Below are 9,222 nucleotides of genomic sequence, written 5' to 3' on the forward strand. Positions count from 1 at the left end.
AACACGACGACAACGCAGTTTCTCCGTTCCGACCCAGACATGTACACGAGCCCTGGCCGTATGTACGCGCGAGTAGGCGTTCGAGACCCCGACCGTATATACGTACGTGGACGTATTTACTTTCTTGCACCCTGGCTGCTGTACGTACGTGTACATGCTACGTGCGCGCCTCTAGTACGACACGTGTGCGCCTCTACATCGACCAGTATGTACGTACATGTTCGCGACCAGAATGACAACGCTACGTACGCTTCGACCAGGTGGGTTCCGACTGTCAGGCACTTCCTTGCGTGCGAAGATGTAGCTGGTGGGTCCCAGCAGTCAGGGGGCGAATCATTTTTTTTTGCCCGGACGCACTTCCTTGCGTGCGAAGATGTCGCTGGTAGGTCCCAGCAGTCAGGGGGGAAACGTTTTTTTCACAAAATACGGTTGCCCGTCCGGTGGGTCCCTGCTGTCAGGTGGAGGAATCATTATTTTCTGCGTAATAAGGAGGCACTTCCTTGCTGCGGCCGTGGACCCAGCTGTCAGCCTCTCCACGTACAATCCACGTCCGATGGAAGCCGTTCCTTGACCATGTTGACCACGCCGCGCCGAGAGCACCAGGGCGGTGGACGACGGTGAGGCCTAGGAAGGGGACGACGCGGAGCCGGGGAAGACGCGACAGTGGATGCCCACGTGTAGAGGAGTATGAGGGTTCACTGGTTCGCTGCGGTGTGAGGCTGCCGTCGCAGCAGAATAACTGGGGGTGTGGGTGAGTAGAGGGATGGCCTGGCCAGCGGTGGGAGTAGTAGGGGGCGGTGAGGCCTCCACCGCATCGCAGCCGGCCATGGGAGGCAGGAGCATGAGGCACGACCGGCGCTGCTTTGGGCGACTGGAGTAAGAAGACCAGAGGTTGAAGAAGCACTACGACCATTGGATGGACATCGTACGGTCACTGGAGCTAGAATCGTTCATATTGACTAAGTTGACAAAGCCCTCCGTCCTCGTCAACTTAGTTGGCCCACAAGTCAGCCTCCCACTATTGTGGGTCCCAGCTAGCAGGGGGTATACATTTTTTGTGCGTAATAAGGAGACACTTCCTTGCGTGCGAAGATATAGCTGGTGGGTCCGACCTGTCAGCGGTGGGAACGTTTTTCATGAAATACAGAGGCCCTTCCGGTGGGTCCCAGCTGTCAGGTGGAGGAATCATTATTTTGCACGTAATAAGGAGGCATTTCCTTGCGTGCGGCCGTGGACCCAGCTGTCAGCCTCTCCACACACAGTCTACTTCTGATGGTGTCGTTCATTGACCACTCCGCGCTGAGCGCATCCAAGGTGGTAGACGACGGCGAGGCCCCGGACAGCAACGAGCCGGAGATGGGAAGACGCGGGAGTAGAGTCGCAGACGGAGAGGTGTACGAGGGTTAACTGGTTCTGGTGCGGTGTGGTTCGGCAGTCGGTGGAGAAGAACAGGAGGTGTGGAGGGGTGGAGGGATGGCCTGGCCAACGGTGGAGGAGCGCTTCACAGCGAAGCGTGCTAAGCAGAGCTGCTAGCAGCAGGAGGCGGGAGCAGGTGGTCCTGGCGACGCTGGAGGAAGAAGACGAGAGATTGAAGATGGATGCCGGTCGTTGGATGTAAATCCAACGGCTAACGATGTCAGAATCATTTGTTGACTAAGTTGACAACGACTTGCATCAGCTTCGACCTATTGACCCACATTTCAGCCTCCAAAAATGTGGCACGTATTCAACCCATTTTTTTCAGAATTTATAGTCCATTTGATCTCTTTTTTTTGAATTACAGTCCATTAGCTGGGCTGGATGAACAAATAATGTAGCGTCCATGCGTCCCATTTATGTTTTTCCTAAAAAATTACAGGCCATTTGCACTTTCTCGGAATACATGATTTTGCTGGGCTTATTCTAATTATAATGTTGGGGTGGGCGCAACAATGTTATCAAAAAATAAACAGGGGCTGAGCATTTTGTTATATATATATATATATTTATTTAAATAATGAGTGATTTATTATTACATTGGTCCTTAAATCTTACCAAGCTTTTGTACACAATCACCAGGATTTTCGTTGCCAAAAAAATCCAGGATTTTATTGTTAAGAAATTATTTTTATAAGTTAATAAGATGTGGGATATTGTTGTCTTACATGTGTAAGTATCTGTTAAATATATGATGACAATAACAATAATATATAATAACATATAAAATAATTTAAATATATATAATATAGTTAGAAGGGAAACATAAGTTGGACCAGGCGTTCCTATTCTTATATAGAAAAATAGAGCGACCTCTGCGTTTTCTTCAAAAAAAATACATAAATTGGGATGCTGATGTTTCAGGAAAAATAAAACCTTGGATGGGAGGTCCATAGGCCGGTCGGTACATGACGGCCCTCAAGAAAATACAAACAGGCCTATGGACCTCCCATCCGAGGTCGTGGGCTGCGCATGTTAAAAAAGAAAGCCTAGACGGGGCAGCACAAAACCCAGCTGATACTTGCTGCCCCAGTGATAATAAATGATACCTTCCAGCTCCCCGGCTTCGTTGTGAATTTATCTCCTATAGTAACTACGTTGAAGCACCTAAAAAAAGTAACTATGTTGACAAACCCGTGGGCCCCAACGTCAGTATAGCATTAGGAGGAAGTATTTTTTTCGATGAGGCACTTGCTTGCGTATAGCCATAGACCTGGTGGGTCCCGACTGTCCGCCTCTCCATGAATGTTATGCATGAATGTTGATCAGCTTGATGTTAACTGGCTGGTAGTTCCAGTTTCGACCATGAATAAAACTTCCAGCATGATGTTAACACTGTTTGAAAAGGCCGTGTTAATATAAATGCTCTGCCTCTGAAAGTTGCAGTTTCTTATCTGAACTGAACTTGGAGTTTCTTCTCTGAAACTGAAACTTGCAGTTTCTTCTCTGAGAATCACATTGTCTGCACTTTTATACTCCTATGAAACTACATTTTTTAAGTGCTAAAAATAGATCTCTAGAATTCATAAAATACTTCATATGCTTAATACTGCAAATCTGAAATTCAAAAGACATTCATATATGAAAGTACTCTCAAAATACACAACACAAGACACAATTCACAACCTGCAAATACTAACAACCCTAAGCTCCTCCTGACAATTCACAACCTGCCCGACTATTGGTCTGGGGGGGGGGGCAATCCCTCCTATTGCTCGGCGGCAGACAGCCGCCCCGTGAGACGATGTGAATGGCGAGGGAGAGGATGGCGGGGAAGCGTCGTCGGGCCAACTGTTTTTCTCCTCTTGCAGTTGGGTTCGGTCGACGAAGACTCCACCGGCTCACTTTGGCACGACACCTTCACAAACGGCACCCTGTAGATGCTCAATCCTTCAATCTCTGGTGGATGCTCCATCTGGGATCGATACTCCCACCACCGCTCCCTCACGATCGGATTCGGTGAATCTGTTTGCTCCATGGCCCAAAGGAGCAGCTCTATGTACTCCCGCGCGACTCCCTCCGGGAGTATCGCCGCCTTTTTGCTCTGTTGCAGATATTTGGCCATGGATGTCGCCGTCGCCGCTAGTTGGTCCTTGTTGTCAAACCAAGACTGTATCTCCAACATCCTAGCTAGCTTCACAGAGTCTCCGTCTGCGATCCTCACGTATCGGTTGTACTCCTCCATCGATCTACTTCTCCACAGCACCTTCACTCGCCGGCGGTGGTTTTTGAATGGAAGAGGAGAGGAGCAACCCTGGTTTTGGTTTAGAACGGGAGAGGAGCGACGCTGGTTTTGGATTGGAACAGGAGAGGAGGGGCGGTGGTTTTGAAATGGAAGAGGAGAGGAGCGGCGCTGGATTTAGATTGGAACAGGAGAGGAGCGGCGGTGGTTTAAGAGGAGAAGAGCGGAAGAGCGGCGCTGGTCTTGGAAGTATTTTTTTGTTTTGCGTATTTTGGGTCAAAGTTTGACCACGTACTGTATTTGACAAGCAAATGTGAATGCATGTCACCAAAAATTGTATCGTTTGGTTCGTATCTGAATGTACTTTCAAATTATATTATTTTTGCAACATATAACATATATTTTATTTGCGAAAATCATGGTCAATTATGACCCAGAATAAAAGGGAGACTAGTAAATGTGGGGTCGCTTTCTTAATTGACGGGTAAATTGATTTTGATTTTGATCGAGTCACAGCGCGCCGGCCCTCTCGTCCAATCCTAAATCGCTGTCGCACGCTCCTCTCCCTCTTCTCCATTGCAAAACCACCTCCTCTCCTCTCCATCATCTCCATTCCAAAACCACCGTCTCGCCTCTCCCTCTTCTCCATTGCAAAACCACCTCCTCTCTCCTCGGACGAGGATCCCCTGACGTAGCCCATCCTGCCATTGAGACACTGACACATGGGTCCCACCAAGCGTGGGGCCCACCTGTCAGCGACCGAAAGGCAGGGGAACCTCTCCTCTCCATCATCTCCATTCCAAATCCACCGTCTCGCCTCTCCCTCTTCTCCATTTCAAAACCACCCCCTCCTCTCCATCATCTCAATTCCAAAACCAATGTCTCGCCTCTCCCTCTTCTCTATTGCAAGACCACCGTCTCTCCTCCCATCTTCCAAAGCTAGCACCGGACCACTCAGAAGCACATCTATGGAGGGGATGCAGCAGCGAATCAGGCAGATCGCCGACGGCGACCAGGCAAAGTTAGCCAGGTTGAAGGAGATCCTTACTTGGTTTGACAGTGAGTGGGAGATTTCGAGGACGGTGAGGGCCATGTGGCAATGTATGCGAAAGAGCGAGACGACGGTGATGAGGGCGGCGATGTACTCCTCGGGGGCAGTCATGCCGCAGTCCTTCGAGTTCATTGATTATCTCCTCTGGGCGATGGAGCGGATAGATTCGCCCGAGGCGAAAGTCAGGCGGAGGTGGTGGGCGTATAGGTCGAAGGTCGAGCACCCAGAGGATAACGAATCGATCGAGTACGGTGTGCCATTTGTGAGGGTGCAGAGCCAGCCGGAGCCACAGGAGTATTCGTTCTCCCACCGCAAGAGGAGGCCGTATGACACGACGTCGCTTCCCCGCCGTTCTCCACGGTTCCCTCGATGCTCGCCTCATTTCAACGGCGTCGGTAGGGTTTAAGGTAAGCTTCGCACTAACCTAATCTTCCATCTGCTCATGCTTACAATCAGTGTGACAACTAATAAAAATCATGCTTACAATCAGTCTCCGAGTACTACGCCAATCACCCTAAAATAGCTCTGGACCTTTGGGTCAAAGTTGTGACACTGTGTACAAATAAAGAAAAATAGATTGGTGCTTCTTTCAGAAAAGAGTACACCCCTAGAAAACTGCCAATATAAGCTACTAGTATTTTTTTAAGTCTAAGCTACTAGTATTTGGTTAGAGGATTTGCTGCCGAGAAAGATCTGTCCACAGTGAGCGCCACACATCCTACTGATGGTGGTGGATGCCAATGCTTAGATGGAGCAGGGTTGGTGTCGGTAATTTTTACTTGGCACCTCGCACTCTGCATATATGCCGGTTCCATTCGTATATTTGTGCAGTTCCACCAAAATGCAGCTGAATAACCCTGTTTGCACAGATAATGAAAAGGCGTGATTACATTATAGTGGCACTAGTTGATGAAACATACACTAATAAATAGAAGAAAATATTACATCATACTGGAAATCGACCCAAGTCTCCCCGATACACCTTCTGCCAGTGATGAACATCGGTGTACAACGGTAGTACAAGGAGAGGCCTTGAGACATTCAAATCTCTATTTTTGTGCAGATCAACTAAAATTAAGCACCCCAGTTTGCAGAAACGCTTAAACATTAACAATGGGACTAGTTGATGAACCATACATTAACAAAGAGAAGCACTTTCTTTATCTACATTGGTAATGAAATGATAGAGAGGACACTCGCTCTATTTTAACTGTATTATTACTTCATTTTATCAGTGACACTAGGGTCGAGCAGGTGGCAAACGAGGTGTACCGTGCGTCGCAAGGATGAAGGCCGGGGGTGCTTAGACTGGGATGCTGAAGCTGGCTCTTTCAGTCCCTATCTTCCCCCTGATGTTTATGTGGCAGCATTTGGGTTGTAATCCAAACTTGGTCGAGCTGGTGCTGCGTCCCCCTACCTGCCTAGCTTATGTGGCGAACTTGTCTCCTGTTAGTACTCAGTCCATTCTAGTAGTAGTTGCATAACTGCCCGTTTACACTGAGATGTTGTCGGATAATGGTTCTCTATGGTTGGGTTTCTTTAATGAAATCGGAGGGAACCCCCTCTTTCGATATATAAAAAAATAGTGGCACTAGCGGTGCCAAAACATTGCCTCAAATTAATAGTGCCACTAGATTGAGGTGCAAAATAATAACATTACTGCTTTATCATGGCAGTGCCAAAACAGTAGCACAAGAGCAGGATCAACATGCAGGATCTTTGGCAAACGGTCAGACCAAAAAGGAACATACCTTATGATGGGAACCATATCTGCAGTCAACGCCATCGTAGAAGGGATGAAGCCAGTCACCAACATGGATGATTCAATTCATGGGACCTTTTGGTGCAGTTCACCTAAAATGAAGCAATGTCACATGAGCTAGCAACCTCTTCTTCTTCTTTTTTTAAGAAAAGGGCTCCAGCCCCGGTTCCATTTCCATCAGAAAACGAAACCCACAGAGCTTCTTCTTCATTAGTTGCAATAAAATTGAGCAACATCAAGGTTGGTCGTGAAGCTCCTGGAGAGTAGGCGGACCAGGACAGTTGCATCTCTAGCGAAAAGGAGCAACTTATCTTAATGAGAAATTTAGCAAGACATGAAAAAAAGTGCCATTGATTCATATTACTGGAGGCATTACATTGAAAACAACATTGGTTTAACGTGTCCTTACTTTTAATAGTGCGACTGCTACATTTTACCAGTGGCATTACATAAGAGCGGCTCGGGGCAACAAACCTCAGAAGAGGATATCTGGGTTGGTCCCATTTTTGTTCGGTATATAGCCACCTTATACTGTGTGAGGCTAGCAAATATAGTGCTGGACTTACTCTGTTGACTTGTCCCCCAGTCCCCACTTTATTTCCTTTTTCAACCAATAGATCGGGTTTATATCGAGTTTGTACTGTGTTCCCTTTATTTCCCTATTAGACCTATAGACCAGTTGGATAGCCAGTCTCTGCTACTTTTCGCCCCCATTATTTCCTCTTTCGACCAAGTCCTAGATTCAGGTAACAAATCTTCCCCCACCCCCACCCCCTTTCTTCCTCGTTTGAACCAAGTACTACTAGATTCGAGTGCACGAACTAGTTTTACCTCTTAACAGTAAAAAATTAGGTGGTTTTCAAACAGCCGATCGATCCTATCTACACGAGGGGGCCTGAGAAATAGTAAAAGATACAAATGCAGCGATGTCAGAAGCTCGAGAAGTAGAGCAAGGCCAGTTTCGAATGAAGTTATACCTGAGGGTCGCCGGGATGTCGCTAGGTGGGCCGCGGGAGGCCGGATCTGCCCACACTACGGCAGCGAGGAAGAAGGGGTGGGAGGCCCTCCCTCGCCAGTGATGCTTGGGAGAGAACGGCAAGCCACGCTGATCGGGACACGCCGGCAGTGGGTAAGAGCCATCGCCGAGGACGACCGCGTGAACGTTGCACCTTCTCACCTTCCCCGGCGGAGAGGATCCGGCTGCATCTGTTATCAGCGGTGAGTAGAGAGAGAGAGTGTGTGTGTGTGTGGCCACCGCTGTCGTGTTTAGATCTGGAGAGGACGAGACAGTGTGAAGAGAGCAACACTAGCAAGCAAGCGCGGAGGCTCCTGCCTATATAGTGGAGTACTAGTTTTCTTTTGTCTACCGGCCGGAGCCGGCTTGACCTCGGCAATGACTGTCGAGAAGTCTTCATGCACGTGCCCCGGAGGCGTGATACGTCTCCAACGTATCTATAATTTTTGATTGCTTCATGCTATATTATATTCTGTTTTGGATGATTAATGGGCTTTGTTATACACTTTTATATTATTTTTGGGACTAACCTATTAACCGGAGGCCCAGCCCAAACTGCAGTTTTTTTGCCTATTTCAGTGTTCCGCAGAAAAAGAATATCAAACGGAGTCCAAACGGAATGAAACCTTCGGGAACATGATTTTTGGAACAAACGTGATCCAGAGGACTTGGACCCTACGTCAAGAAAGCAACCAAGAGGGCACGAGGTAGGGGGGCGTGCCTACCCCCCCGGGCGCGCCCTCCACCCTCGTGGGGCCCACGTTGATCCACCGACGTACTTCTTCCTCCTATATGTACCTACGTACCCCCAAATCAACAGAAGCATCCATGAAAACCTAATTCCACCGCCGCAACCTTCTGTACCCATGAGATTCCATCTTGGGGCCTTTTCCGACGTCCTGCCGGAGGGGGCATTGATCATGGAGGGCTTCTACATCAACACCATAGCCTCTCCGATGATGTGTGAGTAGTTTACCTCAGACCTTCGGGTCCATAGTTATTAGCTAGATGGCTTCTTCTCTCTCTTTGGATCTCAATACAAAGTTCTCCACCATTCTCGTGGAGATCTATTCGATGTAATCTTCTTTTGTGGTGTGTTTGTTGAGACCGATGAATTGTGGGTTTATGATCAAGTTTATCTATGAACAATATTTGAATCTTCTCTGAATTCTTTTATGTATGATTCGTTATCTTTGCAAGTCTCTTCGAATTATCAGTTTGGTTTGGCCTACTAGATTGATCTTTCTTGCAATGGGAGAAGTGCTTAGCTTTGGGTTCAATCTTGCGGTGTCCTTTCCCAGTGACAGTAGGGGCAGCAAGGCACGTATTGTATTGTTGCCATCGAGGATAACAAGATGGGGTTTATTTCATATTGCATGAGTTTATCCCTCTACATCATGTCATCATACTTAAAGCATTACTCTGTTCTTATGAACTTAATACTCTAGATGCATGCTGGATAGCGGTCGATGTGTGGAGTAATAGTAGTAGATGCAGGCAGGAGTCGGTCTACTTGTCTCGGACGTGATGCCTATATACATGATCATACCTAGATATTCTTATAACTATGCTCAATTCTATCAATTTCTCAACAGTAATTTGTTCACCCACCGTAATACTTATGCTCTCGAGAGAAGCCACTAGTGAAACCTATGGCCCCCGAGTCTATTTTCCATCATATTAATCTTCCAACACTTAGCTATTTTTATTGCCTTTTATTTTACTTTGCATCTTTA

This window comes from Triticum aestivum, chromosome 4D (assembly GCF_018294505.1).
Source record: "Triticum aestivum cultivar Chinese Spring chromosome 4D, IWGSC CS RefSeq v2.1, whole genome shotgun sequence".
Lineage (NCBI taxonomy): Eukaryota > Viridiplantae > Streptophyta > Magnoliopsida > Poales > Poaceae > Triticum > Triticum aestivum.